The following is an 11,603-nucleotide window of genomic DNA, read 5'->3' as shown; positions in this document are numbered from 1 at the left end:
ATTCAGAAGCTAAGTACATTTCCTTCCTGGCAAGTTTTAAAATTACAAATACATAGCATATACATGTATATGTTATAATGTCCGTATTGATATCATGTATACAATATGCATCGTTTTAAGTGCTCATATGCATTATGTAAATAATAACACAGTAGTAAGTACCAGCCCCATATACCGAGGGTGACGGGTTCAAGCCCGGCCCCGGCCAAACTGCAACCAAAAAATAGCTGGGCATTGTGGCGGGCGCCTGTAGTCCCAGCTACTTGGGAGGCTGAGGCAAGAGAATCGCTTAAGCCCAGGAGTTGCAGGTTGCTGTGAGCTGTGTGAGGCCATGGCACTCTACCGAGGGCCATAAAGTGAGACTCTGTCTCTACAAAAAAAAAAAAAAAGTACCACTCTGAAATTTACTTACGTGTAAGAGTATGTGTATACAATTTCTCTGAGTTGACAGTCATGTGGCATTTAATGACAGGGATACATTCTGAGAAATGCATCATTAGGAGATTTTGTCCCCTGTGAACAAGTGCAGATGGCACAGCCTGCGACACGCCTGGGCTATGTGGTGGGATAGCCTGTTGCTCTGGGGCTGGCACACCTGTGCAGGCAAAAGCAGTGCAGTGGTGAGGATTTACATATCTGACGTATCTAAACGTGGAAAGATATAGTAAAAATACTGCATTATAATCTTACAGGGCCACTATCATATAGGCGGTCCGTTGTTGGCTAAAATGTCATTGTTTGGTGCATGATTGCATTATAAAACTTGAACCCATCCAAATGTAAATCTAAGAACTTTTTGCAGCAGAAAAAAAAGGTATCTAAAATTGTAATCTGGTTGAAAATGAATTGTGAGTTTTGAAAGGAAAATTCAACAGTTAGGAAAAGTACCAGTGCTACATATACACATACCATTATGCTGCTCTCAAGCAACAATGACAACTGCAACAACAACAAAAAAAATAGCCAGGGCTTGTGGTGTGTGCCTGTAGTCCCAGCTACTGGGAGGCTGAGGCAAGAGAATCACTGAAGCCCAAGAGTTGGAGTTTGCTGTGAGCTGTGACACCACAGCATTCTACCGAGGGCAACATAGTGAGACCCTGTCTCAAAAAAAAAAAAAAGAGAAAAGAAAAACGAAAAAAAAAAAAAGCAGCTTTCAGAACATTTTGAGACACAATTCTAAAATTTCCACTGTTTCCTAAAAACAAATATATCTAAAGATTTGTCTGGAAATCAACAACAAAATCTATTAGCAAATTTACTAATTAAGGTCATGTCTATTTATTACAGAAACATTAAAGATTTGTTCATTTGGAGTAATATCTCTTTAGCCAACTTCCATAAATATTGGCTGCCTGTCAAGGATGGTGTACCCAAAGTTCACATGTTTTACATTTCCTAGTGGTGACCCAGCCCACACAATATTTTTATGTAACGGCAGCTGTTGTGAAAGCAGAATGTCTTATATATACATTGGATTTTGATTAACAAGCTAATGGTGGTTCCCTGCTTAAAGTCATTAGCCCTGATGTGGTTTTTAGCTAATGCTGCTCAGAGTTGACAATGATGTGATTATGTTATCCATGTGTTAGGGTGTGGCCAACGTGATCGCATTGCCCAGGGCAAGGCTTTTCAACTGCAAATCATATCTCTTACTAGGTCCTAAATCAATCGAATTAATCTCATTAGTGTTGAATAAAGAAAAGAAACCTACTAGAATTGAACACAATGTGTGTAGGTATTAGTTTGTGAAACCTTTGTTTTAATCACATGTGTGTCTTTGTGTGGCTGCAAAGTCATGCTGCGAATCATATTCCTGACTGTGGATTACAGGGAAAGTACTTTGAGAACACTGGGCTTCTCGTTTTATTTATTTATTTATTTATTTATTTTTTTTGGTAGAGACAGAGTTTCACTTTATTGCCCTCAGGTAGAGTGCCGTGGCGTCACACAGCTCACAGCAACCTCCAACTCCTGGGCTTAGGCGATTCTCCTGCCTCAGCCTCCCGAGTAGCTGGGACTACAGGCGCCCGCCACAACACCCGGCTATTTTTTTGTTGCAGTTTGGCCGGGGTTAGGTTTGAACCTGCCACCCTCGGTATATGGGGCCAGCGCCCTGCTCACTGAGCCACAGGCGCCGCCCCTTCTTGGTTTTTTTTTTGTACCCTTCATTGAGGGTACAATAAGCCAGGTTACGCTGATTACATTTGTTAGGCAAAGTCCCTCTTGCAATCACGTCTTCCCCCAAAAGGTGTGGCACACACCAAGGCCCCACACCACTCCCTCCTTCTCTCTCTCTGCATTTCCTTCCCCCTCCCATGACCTTAATTGTCGTTAATTTACCTCATATGAAAATTGAGTACATAGAATTCATGCTTCTCCATTCTTGGGATGCTTTACTAAGAATAATGTCTTCCACTTCCATACAGGTTAAGACAAAGGATGTAAAGTCTCCATTTTTTTTAATGGCTGAATAGTATTCCATATACCACAGCTTGTTAATCCATTCCTGGGTTGGTGAGCATTTAGGCTGTTTCCACATTTTGGCGATTGTAAATTGACTGCAATAAACAATCTAGTACAAGTGTCCTTATGATAAAAGGATTTTTTTCCTTCTGGATAGATGCCCAGTAATGAGATTGCAGGATCAAATGGGAGGTCTAGCTTGAGTGCTTTGAGGTTTCTCCATACTTCCTTCCAGAAAGGTTGTACTAGTTTGCAGTCCCACCAGCAGTGTAAAAGTGTTCCTTTCTCTCCACATCCACGCCAGCATCTGCAGTTTTGAGATTTTGTGATGTGGGCCATTCTCGCTGGGGTTAGATGGTATCTCGCAGTGGTTTTGATTTGCATTTCTCTTATATATAGAGATGATGAACATTTTTTCATGTTTGTTAGCCATTCGTCTGTCTTCGTTAGAGAAGGTTCTATTCATGTCTCTTGCCCATTGATATAAGGGATTGTTGGCTTTCTTTGTATGGATTAATTTGGGTTCTCTATAGATCCTAGTTATCAAGCTTTTGTCTGATTGAAAATATGCAAATATCCTTTCCCATTGTGTAGGTTGTCTCTTTGCTTTGGTTGTTGTCTACTCAGCTTTAAGAAGCTTTTCAGTTTAATGAAGTCTCATTTGTTTATTTTTGTTGTTGCAATTGCCAGGGCAGTCTTCTTCATGAAGTCTTTTCCCAGGCCAATATCTTTCACTGTTTTTCCTATGCTTTATTGAGGATTTTTATTGTTTCATGCCTTAAATTTAAGTCCTTTATCCATCTTGAATCAATTTTTGTGAGTGGGGAAAGGTGTGGGTCCACTTTCAGTCTTTTACATGTGGATATCCAGTTCTCCCAACACCATTTATTGAATAGGGAGTCTTTCCTCCAAGGTATGTTCTTGTTTGGTTTATCGAAGATTAGGTGGTTGTAAGATGTTAGTTTCATTTCCTGGTTATCTATTCGATTCCAAGTGTCTATGTCTCTATTTTTGTGCGAGTACCATGCTGTCTTGACCACTATGACTTTGTAGTATAGCCTGAAATCTGGTATGGTGATACCACCAGCTTTATTTTTATTACTAAGAACTGCCTTAGCTACATGGGGTTTTTTCTGGTTCTGTACAAAATGCAGAATCATTTTTTCCAAATCTTGAAAGTACGATGTTGGTATTTTATTAGGAACAGCACTGAATAGGTAGATTGCTTTGGGAAGTATAGACATTTTAACAATGTTGATTCTGCCCATCCATGAGCATGGTGTGTTCTTCCATTTGTTAAAATCCTCTGCTATTTCCTTTCTAAGGATTTCATAATTTTCTTTATAGAGGTCCTTCACCTCCTTTGTTAGGTATATTCCTAGGTATTTCATTTTCTTTGAAATTATGGTGAAGGGAGTTGTGTCCTTAATTAGCTTCTCATCTTGACTGTTATTGGCATATACAAAGGCTACTGACTTGTGGACATTGATTTTATATTCTGAAACATTACTGTATTTTTTAATGACTTCCAGGAGTCTTGTGGTTGAGTCCTTGGGATTCTCTAAGTAGAAGATCATGTCATCAGCAAAGAGGGAGAGTTTGACCTCCTCTGCTCCCATTTGGATTCCCTTTATTTCCTTGTCTTGCCTAATTGTATTGGCTAGAACTTCCAGCACTATGTTGAATACTAAAGGTGACAGAGGACAACCTTGTCTGGTTCCAGTTCTAAGAGGAAAAGCTTTCAGTTTTACTCCATTCAGTAAAATATTGGCTGTGGGTTTGTCATAGATAGCTTCAATCAGTTTTAGAAATGTGCCACCTATGCCTATACTCTTCAGTGTTCTAATTAGAAAAGGATGCTGGATTTTATCAAATGCTTTTTCTGCATCTATTGAGAGGATCATATGCTCTTTATTTTTGCCTCTGTTAATATGGTGGATAATGAGTATGGACTTGTGTATGTTAAACCAGCCTTGCATCCCTGTGATGAAACCTACTTGATCATGATGTATGACTTTTTTGATGGTAAACTGTAATCTATTGGCTAGGATTTTGTTGAGAATTTTTGCATCTATATTCATGAGTGAGATTGGTCTGAAATTCTCCTTTTTGGTTGGGTCTTTTCCTGGTTTTGGTATCAGGGTGATGTTTGCTTCATAGAACGTGTTGGGGAAGATTTCTTCTTCCTCAATTTTTTGGAATAATTTCTGCAGTACAGGAATAAGCTCTTCCTTGAAAGTTTGATAGAATTAGGGTGTGAAACCATCTGCACCAGAGCATTTTTTGGTTGGAAGCTTTTTTATTATTTCTTTAATCTCAGTGCTTGAAATTGGTCTGTTCAGGAGCTCTATTTCTTCCTGGCTGAGTCTAGGGAGAGGGTGCGATTCCAAATATTGATCCATTTCCTTCACATTGTCAAATTTCTGGGCATAGAGTTTCTGGTAGTATTCAGAGATGATCTCTTGTATCTCTGTGGGATCAGTTGTTATTTCCCCTTTATCATTTCTGATTGAGGTTACTAGAGATTTTACTTTTCTATTCCTCATTAGTCTGGCCAATGGTTTATCTATTTTATTTATTTTTTCAAAAAACCAACTCCTTGTTTCATTAATTTTCTGAATGATTCTTTTGTTTTCAATTTCATTGATCTCTGATTTGATTTTGGATATTTCTTTTCTTCTACTGAGTTTAGGCTTAGATTGTTCTTCTTTTTCCAATTCCATAAGATGGCTTGTGAGTTTGTTGATGTGCTCTTTCTGTTTTTCAAATGTAGGCATCTAAAGCGATAAATTTTCCTCTCAAAATTGCTTTTGCAGTATCCCACAGGTTTTGGTAGCTTGTGTCTTCATTGTTGTTATGCTCAAGGAAGTTAATAATTTCCTGTTTTATTTCTTCCTGCAGCCATCGGTTATTCAACAGAAGGTTGTTTAATTTCCATGCGTTTGTGTGGGGTCAAACGTTTTTGTTAGAGTTGAGTTCTACCTTTCATGCTTTATGGTCTGAGAAGATATAAGGTAAAATTTCAATCCTTTTTATTCTATTGATATTTGTTTTGTGTCCCAGGATATGATCAATTTTGGAGAATGTTCCACAGGGTGATGAGAAGAATGTGTATTCTTTATCTTTGGAATGGAGTGTTGTATATGCGTCTATCAAGCACAGTTGTTCTAGGGTATCATTTAAATCTTTTATATCCTTGTTTAATTTCTGTTTAGAGGATCTGTCCAGCTCTGTAAGAGGAGTGTTAAAGTCCCCTGTAATTATGGTATTATTGGATATCATATTGCTCAGACTGAGAAAGGTCTATTTCAAGAATCTGGGAGCATTTAAATTGGGTGCATAAATATTTAGAATTGAAACATCTTCTTGTCGTATTTTTCCATTGCCCAATATAAAGTGACCATCTTTGTCTTTTTTGACTTTAGTTGTTTAAACCTACGTGTATCTGAAAATAAGATTGCAACACCTCTTTTCTTCTGCATTCCATTTCCCTGAAAAATTGTCTTCCAACCCTTGACTCGGAGCTTTAATTTGTCTATTGAAGCCAGGTGTGTTTCTTGCAGACAGAAAATGGATGGCTTGTGTTTTTTAATCCAGTCAGCCAACCTATGTCTCTTCAGTGGGGAATTCAAGCCATTAACATTTATTGAGATAATTGATAAGTGTGGTAGTATTCTATTCATCTTATTTTATGAGAGTCCATTGCTTAGTTTTATCTTTTGCATCAGTGTGGAGGTTAGGTTCTGTCCTTTAATTTCTGAGTTCTTACTTTGCTGCTGATCCATTGTGATGGTCAGTGTGTAGAACAGGTTGAAGTATTTCCTGTAGAGCTGATCTTGTTGTGGTGAATTTCCTCAATGTTTGTATATCCATAAATGATTTGATTTGTCTGTCAATTTTAAAGCTTAGCTTAGCAGGGTACAGAATTCTGGGCTGGAAATTGTTCTGTTTAAGTCGATAAAAGGTAGATGACCATTGTCTTCTTGCGTGGTAAGTTTCATTAGAGAAGTCTGCAGTCACTCTGATGGATTTGCCCCTGTAGGTCAACTGGCGCTTACTCCTGGCAGCTTGCAGAATCTTTTCTTTTGTCTTGACTTTGGACAGGTTCATCACAATGTGTCTTGGAGAAGCTCGGTTAGAGTTGAGGTGACCTGGGGTTCTATATCCCTCTAAAGCAGTGTGTCAGAATCTTTGGTGGTATTTGGGAAATTTTCATTTATAATATTCTCTAGTATGGCTTCCATTCCTCTGGGGCATCCTTCTTCCCCTTCTGGGATTCCTATAACTCATATTTTGGAACGCTTCATAAAGTCCCATAATTCTGACAGTGAACATTTTGCTTTCTCTCTCTTCTTTTCTGCCTCTTTTACTATCTGAGTTATCTCAAGAACTTTGTCCTCTACCTCTGAAATTCTTTCTTCTGCATGGTCTAACCTGTTGCTGATACTTTCCATTGCATCTTTAAGTTCCCTAATTGACTGGTTCAGTTCCTTCAGCTCCACTATATCCTTTCTATATTCTTCATATCGTTCATCTCTTATTTGATTCTGTTTTTGGATTTCCTTTTGGTTATTTTCCACTTTATTAGCAGTTTCCTTCATTGTTTCCATCATTTCCTTCATTGTTTTCATCATGTGTATTCTAAATTCCCTTTCTGTCATTCCTAACATTTCTTTATAGGTGGAATCCTCTGCAGTAGCTACCTCATGGTCCCTTGGAGGGGTTGCTCTGGACTGGTTCTTCATGTTGCCTAGAGTTTTCTGCTGATTCTTCCTCATGAGTGATTTCTTTTATCTGTTTCCTTGCTCTAATTTTCCTTTCACTTCCTCTTGCTCTTTAAGTTCCCGTGCCTGTGGACTAAAGTTTCAATGAGTCCTTTTGGTACAGGACCAGAAGGATTAGACGATTTAAGACCAAGAAGGGATAAAAGAAAGAACAAAAAGAAAATAGAGAAAGGAGAGGGGGTGGGTAAAAGGGAATATTGACAAAAATAAGATAGGGACAGAAAGAGGGAGACTGAGCAATATAGGTGTACAGTAGGGTACTTTGACACAACCTTTAAAAAACCCCAACCTCTGGGGCTGCCCCTGAGGGTTAAGGCTGTAAGGTGGCTCAGTCCCCGCCTTTAAGCTGCTCAGTCATTAGGTTACTAGCTCCCGCCTGATCCTTGCTCTGCAACCCTGAGGGCAGAGCTTGCCAGGGCAGTTTTCTCATAATGGCTCCCTGCAGCCCACAGCCAAACACTATTAGCTCTGTCTGGCTCAGTGGCTCAGTCTGGGGCCCTAGACAACACCCAAAATTCTCCACACTCCTGCTCAAGCTCTCCCCAAGGCAGTTCAACAGAGTGACAAGTCCAAAAACACCAAAACAGTTCACAGGTAAGGCCTTTCCAGTTTGCAATCTCACTGCTAATGTACTTACAGCTGCCAGCAGGATTAGACTTATCAAACACACAGGACCACTTGCCAGTTTCCACTGTTTTTGTCCTCCTCTTGGGGTCCAGAAGTCTCTCGCTGACTCCCTGTATCCTCAAAGGGATGATTATAGGTAGATACCACCGGCCAGAGATGCCTGGAGTCTTATCTCCCCAGACTCATGGTGCCCAGATGCCGGGAAGCTGTTACTTGGCTGCCATCTTGCTCTCTATCAACACTGGGCTTCTTTTAGGGTTTTTTTTTTTTGTTTGTTTTGAGACAGAGCCTTAAGCTATCTCCCTGGGTAGAGTACTGTGGCATCACAGGTCACCTCAAATTCCTGGGCTTAAGCGATTCTCTTGCCTCAGCCTCCCAAGTACCTGGGACCATAGGCACCTGCCACAAGGCCTGACTATTTTTTGGTTGCAAAAAATAGTCATTGTTGTTTGGCAGGTCCAGGCTGGATTCAAACCTGCCAGCTCTGGTGTATGTGGCTGGCGCCTTAGCTGCTTGAGCCCAGGTGCCGAGCCTTCTTTCATTTTTTTTAATTGTACCTGAAGTTGTTCTAACTTTTCCTCGTGCCACTTACTTTGTTCTCTTGTAAACATCAGCCTTCTTACTTCTTTTTGGCCGGCCCTTTGGGGGATCTCATAAACCCCCACCAATGGTATGCAAGGAAGGTCCTCACTTCTCCAACCTTACCTCCTACTGCCCTTTCCCTCCTGCTCATCCCACAGCCTCCTTCATGTCCTTGAACATACCTGGTAAACTGCAGCACAGAGCCTTTGCAATGGCTGTTCCCTCTGCCTGGAACATCTGCCCCCTGGGTATTCATAACCCTAACTCCCTTTCTTCCTTCAAGTCTTTGCACAAATGGTACCTTCTTCCCAAGGCCCATCCTAACCACTTTATTTAAAATCACAGCCATCCTACCTGTGAACCCCCTTGTTCTGTTCTATTTCTTTCCTCTGTAGCACTAGGCACCTTCTATCATACTCTCACAGGGGTCCTCAAACTGCGGCCTGTGGGCCGCATGAGGCTGTGTGATTGTATTTGTTCTCGTTTTGTGTTTTTACTTCAAAATAAGATATGTGCAGTGTGCATACAAATTTGCTCATGGTTTTTTTTTTTTAAACTATAGTCCAACCCTCCAATGGTCTGAGGGACAGTGAACTGTCCCCCTGTTTAAAAAGTTTGAGGACCCCTGCTAGGATCTATTATGTGTGTGGCTGGTCTGTCTCCCTCTACTCTATGTAAACTCCAGGAAGGCAGGGATTTCTGTATGTTTTGTTCACTGATACAACTCCAGCAATCAGAACAGTGTCTCATGCAGAATAGGTGTCAATAAATACTGTTGAATAATTCAGATTAACCCAAGTCTTGAGAGAGAGGGGAGAGAGCAAGTGAAAGAGAGAATGAGTGTACACAAGACAGAGAGAGTGACAGAGTCAGAGAGAGAGAGAGACCAAACATAAAATACAAATTTGCAGGAGGTTCATTAGCATTCTTGGGTTATTTCCTGTCTTTCATCAAAAACTGCTCACTCTTCCTTGAAGCAACTATTCTATTTTGCATTTTCTCCTTAGAGAGCCCATGCTCATCTAGCTTCATAAGACATTAGAGCCAGAGCTTCTACTAACTTCAGGAATCCTTCCCAGAGGAATGAATTGGAGGTTTACAAAATGAGCCTCTGATTACAATTTATAGTCTCAATAGAGCTAATCTAGGCAAAATCCTTAAAACACATGCTTCCACTGAACTTATTTATCCAACATGGAAAATGAAATGGTAAAAAGGTCAGAAAATAAATCTTGGGGTTGGTTGGTTTATAATATAAAAGTAAAGAAGAAAAGTGACAGGATCAATGTAATGAAGTATGATTTTTTTTTTCCCTGAAGTCTCCCAGGTTAGCAAATAAACTAAACTGTGGAATTGGCTGTGCTGCTGAGGCAGGAGGATTATGTGCCTGAATTTTTTGTTGCCTAAAAAATTCCAACATACTTAGAAAGACAGGCTGATGCTTGAACATAATACTCCAAAAAATGCAACTTGATCTCGACATTGTTATAGAGTATATATGAAGTAGTTTCTGTTTCTGAAGAGTTAGATTATTATTAAATAGTTTCTGGAAAAAAACGATTGAAAAATCCCTTTTGAGTGGGGCATGGTTACCATAGCAACGTCATTTGTATGTTGGTTTACAGAAGATACATGTGATATTAGAAAGGAAAGGAGATAACTTTAAATAAATTAGCATATAAACAGCAAGCAAGCAAACAGACAACTCGCAAAAGCTGCGCCAGTGGTGTCTAAAGATTTATTATCTTTTTTTTTTTTTTTTTTTTGAGACAGAGCCTCAAGCTGTCATCCTGGGTAGAGTGCCATGGTGTCACAGCTCACAGCAACCTCCAACTCCTGGGCTCAAGTGAGTCTCCTGCCTCCACCTCCCAAGTAGCTGGGACCACATTCACCTACCTATTTTTTGGTTGCAGTAGTCGTTGTTTGGTGGGCCCCAGGCTGGATTTGAACCCGCCAGCTCAGGTGTATGTGGCTGGCGCCTTAGCCACAGGCTCCGAGCCTATTATCATCATTTTTTTTAACAACTTAAGGAGGATTATTCTGAGCTGACTAATGTGTATTTGCAGTCTAGGGGCCGACAAGTCCTTAAGAGGTTTGAGAATCTGAGCTGAAATGGCCAATTGCAGATTGGTTTTGCACATTCGCGGGGACAGGAATTACAGGTAAAATCATAAATCAATACATAGAAGGTACACATTTGGTTGGGCCAGAAAAGGCAGCGCATCTCAAGGCAGGAGCTGGACAGTAACAGCTGAGACCTAGAGATTCTTCAGTCAGCAGCCAGTCCAGGCTCTGTCTGCAGCCCTGGAGTACTGGGAGGGAATGCTAGAACTAAGGAGGTCTTCAATCTGTCATTTGACAAAACGTTGGATATTTTGCATTTAGATATCTCCTTTCAGAAGTAGTATATAGACTTGTATAAAGAATATGATCTCAGCTAAAAAGAATAATAAAAATAAAAATGGATAATTAAGCTCTAGCCATAATTGCCCTGGGATCATTTCTTTCTACTTCACTTTCTAAAATTGTTCAGTTTGTATTTTTAATTTGATAATGAAAATACTATCAACTTCCAGTTTCATTTTACTCTCTGGACTTCCTTCTATGTGCCTGAACAATAACACTCAGATTCTTTTTTGGTAAATCCTGATTACATTTACCCAAGAGGCTTAGGGATAGTTGTACATTTACAGCATCAAAGTAGTTCATGTCTGCAGCTTTCTCCATGTAAGTAAAACATTCTTCAACTGGTAATAAGATATGAACTCATTCTAAGAAACCACCTGAAAAACGGGAACTGTGATTGGTAAATACTGTTTATGGACCACCAAAGATTAACACCTTTTTCTGGTGATGGGAGTTTCAGCAAATGTTTTGCTCAATAGCAAAAATAAATAGTATTGATAATTTAAAGAGAAAGTGTTGCAACTTCTACAGAATAATAGCTAACTTCATGTTGACTTTGGCAATTGTATTGAGCTTGCAAGTGTAACTAACATTCTTGAAAACACAGTCTTCATTAGTTCACTAAGTAGTTCTAATTGTTTGGGAATGTTTTTCAATTAATAAAAGGGATTATTCTATAAAAGTGTGTAATAATATAATTTCTCTATTTTTAGCATAAACATGAAGCACACATTTTGTGTC

Source organism: Nycticebus coucang, chromosome 15 (assembly GCF_027406575.1).
Source record: "Nycticebus coucang isolate mNycCou1 chromosome 15, mNycCou1.pri, whole genome shotgun sequence".
Taxonomy (NCBI): Eukaryota; Metazoa; Chordata; class Mammalia; order Primates; family Lorisidae; genus Nycticebus; species Nycticebus coucang.
This window is presented reverse-complemented; position numbering follows the sequence as displayed.